We start from the raw sequence: 15,164 nt of genomic DNA on the forward strand, positions 1-15,164 counted from the left end.
CAGCCACATAAAACTTGCAACAACAAAGTAGAGGACATCTAACTTGTTTTTGCAGGGAATGTTGTGATGTGATATGGTCAAGACATGATGATATAAATTGTTGTATGAGATGATCATGTTTTGTAACAGTTATCGGCAACTAGCAGGAGCCATATGGTTGTCGCTTTATTATATGAAATGCAATCGCCATGTAATTGTTTTACTTTTTCACTAAGCGATAGTCATAGAAGCACTCACTACTAGGAAATAGCTTATAGATAGAGCTTACTAGTAGCATGTTATATTGACCCACGCTACTGCTAATTAGTAGTAGCGCGCCACATTGACCCCTTGCTACTAGTAAATATTTACTAGTAGCGCATGGCAAAAAACGCGCTATTAGTAAATATCTCCTGCGGACCGGACATAGCAGTAGCGAGGGTGGTAAAACCAACGCTACTACTAAGCGAATAGCAATAGCGAGGTGAGATACCCCACGCTACTACCGAGTGTGCCCACCACCACACCCCACGCACGCCCCCCTCCCCCACCCTCTCTATCACGAATCCGTAAAAAAACTCTTTCTCTCTCTCGTGACCCTCAGCCCCACCCCCTCGGTTGACCTCCTCTACCCCACTCTCCTCGCCGCCGCCACCACCCACGCCGGCCGGTACCGGCGAGCTCCGGCCGCGCGCAACACGCCCCCAAGCTCCTCAAGCTCCGCCCCTCCCTCCCTCCCTCCGTCAGATCTGTGCCTCAAGGCCTGCACCTTTGCCCATATCACCCTCGCCCCCTCCTCCTGCTGCTCCGCGCGCTGGAGATCTCGCCCCCCGTGGGTGGCCTCCGCCCACTCCGCGCCGGCGGCCTCCGCCTTTGCCGCCGCCTAGTGCAAGGCACGGGCCCGGTTCTCCACACCTGCCTGTTAGTGCTCCTTCTTTATGTGAAGTGGAGGATTATGAACATTTTTTTCCTGTCATGGGCGCAGGTGTTCTGAGGAGGAAGGAAATTGAGTAGCATCGTGTCCTGAACTGAATCCAATGCAGCTGTCTACCGTTGCACAATTTCCTAAGTGCATCCATCCACATCGTGTCCATCTTGCAGTTCCAGGCTGAGCTGATTTCTTGAGTGCTCTGCCCTCCCTGGAACTGCTCAAGCTTGTGTACCAGGCCAGGCATGTGTCCTGGAGCAAGACCCTAGGCCATTGTGTCCTATTTTTTTCATTGATCCATGCGAATAAGTCCCACATGAACACGCCCCCAGGGAAGACACACCGTAAATCTAGCCAGCCAGCCACAAGATCACTGGACGAGATCAATGCATGGATAGATGAACAAAAAACAAGTACTCACTCCGTACTAGTACTAGATGATCTCACTGAAGAAAGAAACTTGTTTTCCTCTTCTGATAGAGAAATAAAATACTACTACTAAGAAGAAGCTTCAGTGCACGAGCAGGAAAAAAGTGAGGGAGCCTTTTGTTCTTGTCCTCACTAGCTAGTGATATATGTCTATACAATATAGAAACCCATGCATCATGCACTCAAAGGCACACATGTATACCCATCCTGCCTGCTGAAGAAACAAACTCTTCAGGCGTAGTGATTTTTTTCTTTCTTTCTTTCATTCACATTCAAGTAGTGATATTTTTGTCCCTGCCTGCACAATTTGTGTCTTGAGTGCCCTATGTGTTGTGTTGCCTGAACTTGTTTCCGTTCCATTGCATTCCACCACCACTCGAGAATAAAAGCTTTATATTCATGATCCTGCTCCACCACTTGAAATAAAAGCCTGTGTTCATGTAACGCCCCGAGACCGTTGTGCCAGGTGTCCTCCAGTTATTCGCTGTCGTTGCCATGTCATTTGCTTGCGTGTTGCATTTCATCATGTCATCATGTGCATTGCATCATCATGTTTTCAAAACTTGCATCCGAGCTTTTTCCCCGTTGTCCGTTTTGCATTCCGGCGTTCCGTTCTCCTCCGGTGGTCATTTCTACCTTTCTTTTGTGTGTGGGGATTAAACATTTCCGGATTGGACCGAGACTTGCCAAGCGGCCTTGGTTTACTACCGGTAAACCGCCTGTCAAGTTTCGTACCATTTGGACTTCGTTTGATACTCCAACGGTTAACCAAGGGACCGAAAAGGCCTCGTGTGTGTTGCAGCCCAACACCCCTCCAATTTGGCCCAAAACCCACCTAACTCTGCTCCATCATTTAGAGCGTTCGATCACGATCGCGTGGCCGAAAACCGCACCTCATTTGGACTCTCCTAGCTCCCTCTACCTATAAATATGTGGCTCTCCCCGATTTTTTCGCGCAGTCCAAACCCTAGCTTCTTCCCACTCCGCCGCCGGACATGTCCGCGCCCGCCGGACGCGTCCAGCCTCCACCTCACCCCAGCCAATCGCGCGCCGCCACCTCAGCAGAGCCGCCGCTCCAAGCCAGTGGCATCACGCCACGTGTCCTGCTCCACCTCGCCAGCTTCCCCGCAGCCGCACGGGACCGTGAGCCCACGGCCGGCCCACGCAGGCCCGGATCCCCGCCACCGCGCCCGTTCCAGTTTCCGCTCGAGGGGAGGAGCACCTCGAGGCTGCAGCTCGTCGCCGGGGCCCGCTATGCCGCCGCCGATGATCTCTCAGGCGAGCCCCTCACCGCCTGGCCTTCTTCCCTTCCTCCCCGTGCTCTCTCTCATGCCGTCTCTCTCCTTCGCAGGGCTACCACCGCCATGGAGCCTCGGGTCGCCTAGTACCCCGCCCGCCCGCCGCCGATGGCCGGATCCACCGGTTCCCGGCCGGATCTGCCCGTTCCTGCCTTGCTCTGGTCTTCTCCTCGCCTCCCTTCCGACTGGTGCCGGCGCCGTCCTGCCATGGCCGCCTCCCCTGCTCGAGCAGGAGGAGGACGAACACCCGCTCAGGCTGCCTCCTTCGTCGTGTGGGCCCAGCCCAGCTCCGGTGGCCCACCTCCTCGCCGGCCTGCCTCACTTCCTCCTCTCCGAGCCAAGCCCATGGGTGAGCCCACACCCCAGCGCCCCCTCTTGTTTTTTTACCTATCGGGCCAGCCAGATTCGGCCCGATTCATGTTTTTTTTCTGCGGAACGTTTTTGCCCATTTATCCAGAGATTGCCAGTTTTGCAGATTAGTCCTGCTAGTTCATGCATTTAATAACTCACTAACCCTGCATCGGATTAAAATGTTTTATATATGAAACTTGCTCAGAATTTTGTGTAGATTAATAATATCCAACTTTCATCTATGTTTAAAATGTCTAAAATGATGTTTGTTTAAATTTGCTCCTATGCCATGTTAAAATGATTTAATTCATAACTAAATAACCGTAACTCCGATTTTAATAAACTTTATATGTAAATGGGGTAGAATTTTGCCTAGTTTAACACGGTGCTTTAATCTTGCATGTTTAACAACTCTAAAATTGTGTTTAGGGCAGAACAGTACCAAACCTTAAAATATGCACATGAGGAGTTTCTGGACTTGTTGGTTGTTGTTCCGGCCTCATTTAAACTTGCCTAGAGTAGGTAGTTTCGTCATGCTTCACCTCTTGCCATGTTAATCAACATTTAATTTTGTTGGGGTACATAAACGAGAGAGAACTAAATAATTGATGTGGTGTTTTGTCAATATGCATCCCGATGCATATTGAGCTCCACTTAATTTGTAGGATTGTTTGTGCACTTTGCCATGCCATGCCCCATTAAACCGGACATGCATCATACTCGATTGTGCATCGTGCCATGCTTATGTGGTGGTTGTTTACTATGTTGTTTTCTTCTTTCCGGTGTTGCTTCTTCGGGTTGGTTTCGATAACGTCGTGTTTGTGAGGACCCATTCGACTACGTCCGTTTGTCTTCTTCATGGACTTGTTCTTCTTCCTTGCGGGATCTCAGGCAAGATGGTCATACCCTCGAAATCACTACTATCTTTGCTATGCTAGTTTGCTCGCTCTTTTGCTATGCCTATGCCGCGATACCTACCACTTGCTTATCATGCCTCTCATATTGTTGAACCAAGCCTCTAACCCACCTTGTCCTAGCAAACCGTTGTTTGGCTATGTTACCGCTTTGCTCATCCCCTCTTATAGCGTTGCTAGTTGCAGGTGAAGATTGAAGTTTGTTCCTTGTTGGAACATGGAGATCGTTCCTTGTTGGAACATTGTTTACTTGTTGGGATATCACTATATATCTTATTTAATTAATGCATCTATATACTTGGTAAAGGGTGGAAGGCTCGGCCTTATGCCTGGTGTTTTGTTCCACGCTTGCCGCCCTAGTTTCCGTCATATCGGTGTTATGTTCCCGGATTTTGCGTTCCTTACGCGGTTGGGCTATAATGGGAACCCCTTGATAGTTCGCCTTAAGTAAAGCTCCTCCAGCAATGCCCAACCTTGGTTTTACCATTTGCACTAACAACCTACCACCTTCCCTTGGGTTCTGCAGACTCAAGGGTCATCTTTATTCTACCCCCCCCGGGCCAGTGCTCCTTTGAGTGTTGGTCCGACCGAGAAGACTGCGGGGCCACCTCGGGGAAACCTGAGGTTTGGTTTTACTCGTAGGATGTCTCATCTGAGTGTGCCCTGAGAAAGAGATATGTGCAGCTCCTATCGGGATTTGTCGGCACATTCGGGCGGTGTTGCTGGTTTAGTTTTACCCTGTCTAAATGTCTTGTTGTACCGGGATACCGAGTCTGATCGGAAAGTCTCGGGTGGAGGTCTATTCCTTCGTTGACCATGAGAGCTTGTGATGGGCTAAGTTGAGACACCCCTGCAGGGATTGAACTTTCGAAAGCCGTGCCCGTGGTTATGGACAGATGGGAATTTGTTAACGTCCGGTTGTAGAAAACCTGAAGTCGACCTTAATTAAAATGAATCAACTGCGTGTGTAACCGTGATGGTATCTTTCCGGCGGTGTCCGGGAAGTGAACACGGTTGTTGGAGTTATGCTTGACGTAGGTTGTTTAGGATCACTTCTTGATCATACTTTTATCGACCGTGCTTTGCCTTCTCTTCTCGCTCTCATTTGCGTACGTTAGCCACCATATATGCTAGTCGCTTGCTGCAGCTCCACCTCATACCTTTACCTTACCCATAAGCTTAAATAGTCTTGATCGCGAGGGTGCGAGATTGATGAGTCCCCGTGGCTCACAGATACTTCCAAAACCAGTTTGCAGGTGCCGATGAGTCTGCGCAGTTGGTGCAACCCAGATCAGGAGGAGCTCGATGAAGATCTTGTCCTCTGTGTCATTTCGTTCTAGTTGATTAGTAGTGGAGCCCAGTTGGGGTCGATCGGGGACCTTGTCGCTTTTGGGGTTCTTCTTTTATTTTGGTTCCGTAGTCGGACCCTGATTGTATTTGGATGATGTAATGCTTTATTCATTTATTTGGGTGAAGTGGCGATTGTAAGCCAACTATGTATCTCTTTCCTTTATGTATTACATGGGTTGTGTGAAGATTACCTCACTTGCGACATTGCTTTCAATGCGGTTATGCCTCTAAGTCGTGCTTCGACACGTGGGAGATATAGCCGCATCGAGGGCGTTACAGTTCGATCAAAAAAAGCCTGTGCAGTGTTTGATCAAAAAAAATAAAAGCTTGTGCCATATACAAGAATGACCGACATAGAGGGAGAGAGAATTCATTTCCTCTCCACAGAATTACATATGACATACAGAGTGACATTGGTCCTTGTTAATCACCACTATAGTAGTAGTAATTGTTGCACACAGAGTGGTCCTTTTTTATCTTCAAATGGCAGTATGTGTAGTTGTTTACGATTCAATAGGGGCTGCTAGTGGTTTAGTATTAATATATGTACAACAAAGTTTAGAATCGACCTAGCAAGTGCATAGTCTACACCGTGATTGGCAATCATGCATGATGCTACAAGATTTTAGAATAATAGTGGTTCATGGAGTAATATGCTTTGGACTGCTGGTGTGCCTCGTAGGATTCAACTTTTTTGTGGCCTCGTAACTTGCTTCCTGGACTAGCAATTCAGGACTGCTAGCGGTTTTCTTGCGGTGTTCTAGATTCAGGACTGTGATTTCCAATTGTGCATGATGCCACAAGCTTTTAGAACCATAGTGATTCACGCGGAATCTTATCTGGGCTGCTGGTGTCTCCTGGGATTCAGACTTAGCATGACTCAGAAAAGCATATCGGGAGCTGGTCATCTATTGTTTGGACTAAAGAATCATCAAGTCCTCCTGATATATGTTTGGATATTAGATGGTTCATGCATATTTCTATCTACTTCTTCTAGAATTATTGTTTTACCAAGATTCCAAAACCAGTTCAATATAGATGGCATTGTGAACATGAAACTAAATACATAACTTATCCTCTCTGTTTTCATTTTGTTTTGGAAAATCATGGGTCTCTAGAAGAAAGTAGTCTGCAGGGGACCTCTAGTACTAGTGTTTCTTCTTTGCAGATAAGCATGTCGTTTGTTCATCTGTGATTCATCCTTGAACTCCTAAAACTTCTGATGAGAAGAATGTTAGTAGATGCACATTTTATCTGCTTCTGCTAGTTTTCATGTGTCTGCTCTTGCCTTTTCGGAGCCTCTACACGAGGTTTTGTTTGTAGAAAAGTATAGTTGAATGTCCATCTATTTGTTTGTAGAAAAGTATAGCTGACGGTAAGTTAAGCATAGATGCACATTTTTCCTACTATTTTAGTGATAACATAATAAATAGATGGATTGCTTCTACAAGAGATTTTATCTGTAGAAAAAACATATAGGCTGCCTGTTCATTTATTGTTTGAATTAAAACATCCTGATGTCCTGATAAGTTTGGATGTTAGATGGATACATGCTTCTATCTGCTTCTTCTAGAATTACTGTGTTACCAAGATTCCAAAACTTCTTAGTGTAGCATTGTAGCTTTATTTTTACATGGTCAAACTACCTTCTGTATGCAGTATGCAACAACACTATGTTGTATATGTATCATCTTAAGAGTGTATTGAAGCTAGATTATTTTGTAGCTCATTTTTTACGCTCTCTCCATGGTTAATATAAATTATGCAAAGCAATATTTACTTTGAGTGTAACTCTAGTGCTATTCTTATTATTCAATGTACATCGATGGTGCTGCTGGACTTGTGCTAGTCAGAGGGGAGAAAGCTAAGAATCTTGGCCTTTAAGTTCTTGCAAGGATCAGAGGGTATGACGATGCTACTCAGATAAATCTTACGTCCCTCGTCATTAATCATTGTTGGTGAAAAAAATGTCATTTGAGAAATCTCGGTCCATTTTTCTTGTTAATGAAGACTTTTACCAATATTATCCTTTCCTGTGCCTCAAAACTATCAACCTGGCTCAAAGAATGATCTTTTTATTTAGGGTTCATGGTTATTTTTTCTTGTTATTATGCATTACTATTGATTCATGTGCATGTTCTAAAAAGAAATAAAATACCCTATTGGATGCGGATGCGGATGCCAACTAACAAGTTTTCACTTTCCGACGTGGGCACAGGGGTGATCGACGTGGACTACCGTGGCCTGGTGGGCGTCGTGCTCTTCAACCACTTGGAGGCGGACTTCATCGTGAAGCCCGACGATCGCGCCGCAAAAATTATCGCCCAGGTCATTGCGACGCCGGAGGTCGCCGAGGTGGAGGACCTCGATGCCACCGTCCACCGGGAGGGACTACTCGGATCCACCGATGTTTCAACTCCAAAACTTGGTAGATGCATCTAGAGAAGTGGTCTAGTGGTTTGCATCTGATGTTAAATGGGATCTTGAGATCTCGAGTTGAGATGTTCAATGTTGTATCCATGAATGTTGCAAGTGCTAAGATGGTTCTGTGAACTTAGTTTATTCGCACTGGACGTGTCTTGATTTCCATCCATGAATATTGCATCTGACTTTTATTTTTATTTTTTGGTTAGTTAGTTGTAGCGTGGGGAAAAGATGTGGTGCTACTAGTAGTTGGATAGTAGTAGCGTAGGTGTAAAGGGGGCGCTACTAGTAGTTAGATAGTAGTAGCGTAGGTTTGAAATAGTGGTAGCGTGGGTGGCACCACACTACTACTAACTTTTTTAGCTGTAGCGTCGGGTAAAAAATGCGCTATTGCTAAAAGTTTGCTATAGCGTCGTAGTAGTAGTGCGGGAACCCACGCTACTGGTATGCAAAAAACCTACGCTACTGGTAGTGTTTTTCCTAGTAGTGAATAGTTGGCGAGATGACAACGATGCTACGATGGGGATCAAGGTGTCAAGCCGGTGACGATGGTGATCATGATGGTGCTTTGGAGATGGAGATCAAAGGCACAAGATGATGATTGCCATATCATATCACTTATATTGATTGCATGTGATGTTTATCCTTTATGCATCTCATTTTGCTTAGTACAGCGGTAGCATTATAAGATGATCTCTCACTAAATTTCAAGGTATAAGTGTTCTCCCTGAGTATGAACCGTTGCTACAGTTCGTCGTGCCGAGACACCACGTGATGATCGGGTGTGATAAGCTCTAGCTTCACATACAACGGGTGCAAGCCAGTTTTGCACACGCAGAATACTCGGGTTAAACTTGACGAGCCTAGCATATGCAGATATGGCCTCGGAACACTGAGACCGAAAGGTCGAGCATGAATCATATAGTAGATATGATCAACATAGTGATGTTCACCATTGAAAGCTAATCCATGTCACGTGATGATCGGACATTGTTTAGTTGATATGGATCACGTGATCATTTAGATGACTAGACGGATGTCTATCTATGTGGCATCCCGGCTCAGAGCGACCGATTTACCTTGCATTGCCAACCCTAAGATCATGTCTTCTGGCAACACACAACATCTTGGTACATAAATCACCGCTTTATTGAAACTAGCGGAAGCATAGCGTGACATTACATCAAGTTGCAAGGCCAAGCGGCACACTCGGTGCCGCTAAACAATATGTACATTATTTAGTGAACATAAAGGGGGCCTCGAGCACAACATCTACATGGCAGGGGAACAACGATGTAGCAGGACTCCATAGCATAGGGACACCGATGTGGACACGGTCTAGACATGGCAGCAGTCCGATCCAGTTAGACTTTCCTGAAATCTGGCATAACACGCCAGGTCAGTACATTGAATGTACTTGCAAGCTCACAGCAAACATAACCATAATGGCAAACAATATCATGACATTTAATCAAGTTAAATGCAAACAGCATCATGCTACTCATGCAGTGAAACCATACTTGTGCATCGAGTCACTCGGACTCTGTTACCAACAGGTTGCCTCGCAACTGAACAGTGCTCACGGTGAAGCACGAACAGAACCACACTTTGGTTCAACTCCTTACCTCATAACCAACAACAATCAATCTCGGATCACAAGTGATACCACAACAGTCAGTCTCACTAACATCATCATAATTCAACCAGTGCAATGCAAATTACTTAGTGTGCAAAATTTATTATTAAAAGTTGATCCATGGTGTGACTTACTTACGAACTGGGCCCTTACACTACAAGAAACCTGTTAATCTGTGATGGATTCCTGGTGACGTTCTGTAAATCCGTCATGGAAACCGTCACCGACCAGCGAGATGTGCCTAGGCCCAAAAAGGGTAGCCCCTTAATGACGGACTTGGAGGTACCGTCACGAAAACCGTCATCGATCGACCAACTGGGCCTAGCTAGGCCTAGCTTCCCCCTTCGTACACCCTCTGTAACAACACGAATTGCTCCTGCTAATGTGGCAGAGTCATATGAGTTACATTGTAATTTGAATTTGCAAAATTTCAAAAAAAAATCAACGATCCTAATCAAATTAGATGGAACCAAAATGAATGATGAAATATACTTATGTAGCATACAGACACGTGAGGCCAACATGAATCAAGCCTAGTACGATTCATCGGGCTAAGGGCAAAGACACCAAAATACGAAACTGATTGAAGCAAAGCGCACGAAGGAGAAAACATTCAAGTCATCTACGCGGCAAAGTCCAAAACAGAAGCACGCGGAGGGGAAAACATTCAAGTCGTCGACGCACAGAGTTAAATCTTTTCGACTCATTTAACTCCACAGCCCACGATCCTATTGGCCACAGCCACGCGTCTCTCCCTCGACCGCGAAAACCCTATCCACCTCCACCCAGAGCCGCCGACTCCTCTCCCTCTCACCTCCCGATTCAGATCCATGTCCAGCCTCCCTCCACGCGTGGCTGCCGATCTCCAGCGCCGCCGCGCCAACCATCTCCTGCTCCACCTCCGTCTCCCACCCTCTCTCGCTCCGCCACCACCCCCACTCTCTCCGACTCCCCCTCCCCCTGTGTAGCCTCCTCCGTTCCGCGATGGGGCGGCCGTAGCGGCTCTCCTAGATCTATGTCAAGGGAAGCCCCCTACTCGTCGTCATGGGCGCGATGGTCATGAGGAAAGTGGTTTAGGACGGCTAGATGGAAGTTGTAGCCTACCCGCTGCCCAGGACAAGGATGGATGCCCTGACGCTCCCCCTTCTTCAAAATCTCGCGCTGGGAGAGGAGGTGGTGGCCACTGTTTTCTTTGGCACTCCTCGGCCTTATCCACATCGCCACAGGTGACCTCGCCAGACCACTCGCTGTGAAGGTGATAAGCTCTTTCACTCTCCATTAATTGAAAAATTATCCATTTAGGATGTCAGGATAGTGCTTTGCAGTGAAATAACTTTTGTGGCTGGGAATAATTGTTTCGGAAAGATAGCAAGATGATGTATTATGTTTCATGTTTTCCATAAATGTTGATGCGACTGATATTTTTTAATGTAGAGATTTATATTTACATCCTTTCTTCATCAACATGTACGTCTAATAAATATACGTGGGGTCCTTACATAGTTTCTGAGGTCGTGCTGTGTTTATGTGTGTCGATTTAGTTTACAAATACATCATTGAGATGGATGAAAGTATGATGTAGAGTATATATGAAATTGAAAAGATGGGATGCTTAAAGCTGGAATAAATTGTGGAGGGAATCCTATGCAGGAGTAACTATAGTGGATACTTCTACTAAATCAGAAGATTTATTTGTTTACTCCATGGAATAGTTTGACTAAAGTTCTAATTATTATTCTGTAGGTGGAGGAGATAGCTAAAGTCGAGGGTGTTGTTGATGACATAAAAGGTGTTTATAAAATAGAGCCTTGTGAAGAACAAAGGATACAATATAGAAAGGTCAGTTGAAACTACTTCTGTAGTACCAAATAATTAGCTAGCACTACAAACTATGCACCCTTCTTTGTCCTGATGTTCCTATCCTTGAAGGATGTTCCCTCACACATGACAGTAGCTGCACGGCCTATGAACGATGTTCCCTCCCCAACAACGCCTTTGTGAGCATGCTCGCTGTTGGTGCTGTCATGGCAGAATCGTGCAAGCATCGGCCATGCAGGTGTCGTGTGTATATCATTGTTGATCCTTAAATATCTTCGTTGTGCTTTTTGCATCGTCTTAGTGTGTGTGCGCTTGTTTCCATTTTTTATTTAATTTATTGCTTGCTGCAACACCTAGTTCCTCCTAGTTTGATAGAGTTGTTTGTTTTGTTCACGGTGGATGCATGCTATGTAAAATCTCAAATGGTATTTTTATAGTTACACGTCTATTTTGACAAAATGCTGATTGCTAACATTTACTCTGCATACCAATTACTTTCTACCATTCCTGATTATTCTCTACTGCTCTGTACATTTTTATATGAGAAAACACCACCCACTCTGTACTCTACCAATCAGTTTTCTGGTTTGCTTGGAAGAAAAGAACCATTACTTGAAAACCAACTATGAGATAGACTAGATCATTTAAGCTTGGTTGATAGATAAAATTCGGTTCATGTGCTTGGACAAGTGTACATTTTTTTGTTCAGTGAAGAGTGTGTTTGTGCTGTCGGTGGCGACCTCCTCTGCCGCACGCCGGCGGTGGCCGACTTGCACTGCGACCCTGGCCATTGAGCTGAACCTGATCCTGGTCCATGGTTAGTTAGGATGTTGGTGCTGTTTGGGCTTGATTAGCTCGATTTGGTGTTGTTTTAGGCTTGAGAAAAGTTGTTCTCTTGTTGAAATGAGAGGGATAAGGTAGGTGCTGCAGCTGTTGGCAATCGTGTATATGCAATGGTAGGTAACCAGAGAATGTGTTGCATTTGTATGTCCTCATGTTTATAATTTGTGTCTGAAAGTTATTACTGGATCTACTATCCCAATAATTTTTATTTCCTAAATCTCATGGTAAATCTGGAAGTTGCATTGCATATATGTGCATTACGCCATACTAGTAAACTTCTAAAAGCAAGTGGAGCTCAACCTTTATAATGCACTCTGCATTCTGCAGATTATGCCATACTTATTTGCATGTCATGCTATATGAACAGGCACTGTGGTTGTGATTGTTATGCTGGGAATGATGTTCCTCATGGTCCCAGTAATGCTGTTAGTATGGAAGAGGCACCGGATCCTTGTTTTCGCATTCCTTAAGCTCTTGTTGATGGAGGATAAATGGAAATAAGTGATCATCTAGTGGAGACAGAGTAAGTTACAACCTCTTTGCTCTTCCTGTTCGTAATAAGAAGGATTCCTTACTCTAGTGTCACATTTACTTGTAGCTTTTAAATTTTTGATACACAATATATATGATGCTTCCATGCTTTTCAAGTTTTTTGTAATATTGTTTTTTTCTATATTGCACCCAGAACTGAATGTTTGATTGTATCAGGCAGGTAACATTGTGAGTAGGCCTTTTGGCCTGTTTACTTTTTGATTGGATCAGGCGTTCATGTAAACATGATAGCTCCAAATCTTGTTTCAAGAGTGAGTAGTTCGCCGAAACTGCATTTTAATAAATAGGGGTTACTTCTCAAATCTAAGAAATTTAAAACCAATCCTCATTGCTGACTGGCAGTGTATATACAGTAATGGTATATGAAGATGAACTTGGCAAAAACTCAGCTTTTACCTTCGAAATATATGTACAGAATTTCCAGATCTAATCTGAAATGTCAATTAGGAAATGCTGAGCATTATCTTTGACCTTTGAAACCAACAACCTACTGTATGGACAAACACAAATCATACTACTGTCCTTTGTTTAGAAATGCTGAGCATTATTTTGTTAGTGGGTTTATATGGCCTCAACTTCTGCTACTGTAGTACTTGAGTTTTGTGATGTGTGTTTGTTAGTCATTTGAATTTCATTCGGCACACTTCTCTCTGGTGACCGCTTCCTCTCTGAATCTTTAACCCTATTTTTCTCTAAATTTCTTCTGTATCTTGTACAATGCAGGATAACAAGTACAGACAACCTGCAGGGTACCAAGTAGAGGCAAACCGCAGGGTACAAGTACAGACACTATGTTATGTGGCCTTCTATGAAGATCTGATTCAGTTTAGATTTCCCCCCAGGTCTTGGAGACATGATTTCTGTTACTATATTAATATGTCAACATGTTCTATTTAGAGTTTTCTCCCTAGGCATTTCTTTTTCTATCCTTGTTGTCTCCTGCAGACCGGTGAATATGTATTCCAGAAATAAGTTTAATCTAAATCTAAGAAGAAAATTACATTGTTACGTTGTGGGAGTCCTACAGTAAGAATACAGAGGTTTAAACCTATTTATTTGTGTACTATGCACATGTATTAGTCAGTCAATTTATTGTTGTTTTATACTAGATACTTTGTTATTCTCATCTGTAGGCATTTCTCCTCCTATATACTCATATCTACAAATGTCTAATGTTGTTGTGAATATGGTAGGTATGTTGCTGTCCATCAGAATCCGCCATGCCATATAGTTGCCATCAGGAGGGTTGACAACAAGAACACGAGTGACAACCTTTGTAGTTATATGTTTTGTCAATGTAAATTGGATTGTACCGGTTCCTAATCCTATGGATGGTTGCATATTGAGTGATTTTGTCAATATATGGTGTATATTATCATTTCATGGAGGATATTATAAACTGCTAGGTTCTACATACCTATAGATGGTTGCATATTGAGTGATTTGTGTAACATATGGTACTTTGGAAATATTTTCCTCGTCCAAAATTGGCATTATGATTTACGGAACACATTGTGCTAAAGGCATATTTGATCAAAATTGGGCTGAATGTAATGGATGGGACCAAATTTAAATTGATCCTAAATCCATGACGGTTTCTGTGATGAAAAATAGTGTCCACGTAGGTAGCCACATGGCATTGGTCCATGACGGACTGTTCCGTCACGGCCTAGTTTGGGCTTGGGCGGGCCTGAGGCAATTCCACGATGGCCAAGAACCATCATGATAGCTACAATGTCAAATTATGATGCGATATACATGACGGATCTCAAGTCCGTCAAGGATGGACACGCACGACAGTTTTTGGTTGATCTGTGACGGCTAAGGACTGTCATGTATTAACAGATTTCTTGTAGTGTTATCCGTGGGCACGGCTATCGATAGATTAATACACTCTGCAGAGGTAGTGCACTTTACCCACACCACAGAACCCATGGACTCGCACTCCCATTCGGGTGGACCAACGGCATTCCGACAGAACTCTCCCATTGCCATGACACTCTTACGGCCACACCGACCAACTCCCCACTGGGCTCAGTCCTGGGCGACCCAGCCTAGCAAAGTCAAAACTACCACCGTCGTGGCAAATAAACAGTCCCAAACGGGGACACGATACCATAAGAACAACAGGTCCACAAGGTTATGTCTGCTTACCGGGCCAGGGTAACGCATGCCCATAACCTTCCCTCGTTGGAGGTACCGACAAAAGGCATGACAACAGGACGTCTAACGGCCTCCCCATAAAGGCAAATGTGGTTGAACTTGTCAGCCCGATTCAGTGGCACCATGACCCGACCAACTTTACATTCAAGTTCAATTATCATCAGGTTTAACTTGAAATAAAATGCTTGAGTCAATATATGCCATGCTTATGCAACCATATACCATGCATCACATATCACTTAGAAACAACAGATCAACTTCATTCAAAGTTCTACTTGCACAAACTTAACTTTCAACATTTCTGTTCCTTTCTTACTTGTTATTTATACTCATCACTTTAGTTGGCATTAATCAAATAAAATTTATCTAAACATATATATAGGAAAAATTAAGACCGATAATCATATAACCATAGTCATGGCAAATTTACTTAGATCAACTACTCAAACTATATATCACTAGTTCAAGCATTCACCTCT

The 15,164-nt window shown here is 44.3% G+C and overlaps 2 long non-coding RNA genes across 5 annotated transcripts; one reads left to right on the forward strand and one right to left on the reverse strand.

The window, feature by feature from the left end:
* Positions 1–8,804: 8,804 nt before the first annotated feature.
* On the reverse strand, positions 8,805–9,882 carry LOC125545154 (uncharacterized). The gene is made up of 2 exons (XR_007299925.2): positions 9,444–9,882; positions 8,805–9,054 (listed from the first exon to the last, which is right to left on the reverse strand). It is a non-coding gene; the product is annotated as an uncharacterized LOC125545154 (long non-coding RNA).
* A 230-nt stretch (positions 9,883–10,112) lies between these two features.
* LOC125545153 (uncharacterized) lies at positions 10,113–14,032 on the forward strand. Of its 4 annotated transcripts, XR_007299923.2 has the most exons (7): positions 10,113–10,564; positions 11,053–11,148; positions 11,239–11,365; positions 12,338–12,493; positions 12,679–12,773; positions 13,246–13,364; positions 13,716–14,032. It is a non-coding gene; the product is annotated as an uncharacterized LOC125545153 (long non-coding RNA). The 4 variants fall into 4 exon arrangements; XR_007299924.2 differs by lacking the exon at positions 12,679–12,773 and having other exon boundaries at positions 10,119–10,564; XR_015598543.1 differs by having other exon boundaries at positions 10,120–10,564; positions 13,246–14,032.
* Positions 14,033–15,164: the final 1,132 nt, after the last annotated feature.

Source organism: Triticum urartu, chromosome 3A (genome assembly GCF_056163025.1).
Source record: "Triticum urartu cultivar PI428250 chromosome 3A, HENAU_Tu73, whole genome shotgun sequence".
Classification (NCBI taxonomy): Eukaryota; Viridiplantae; Streptophyta; class Magnoliopsida; order Poales; family Poaceae; genus Triticum; species Triticum urartu.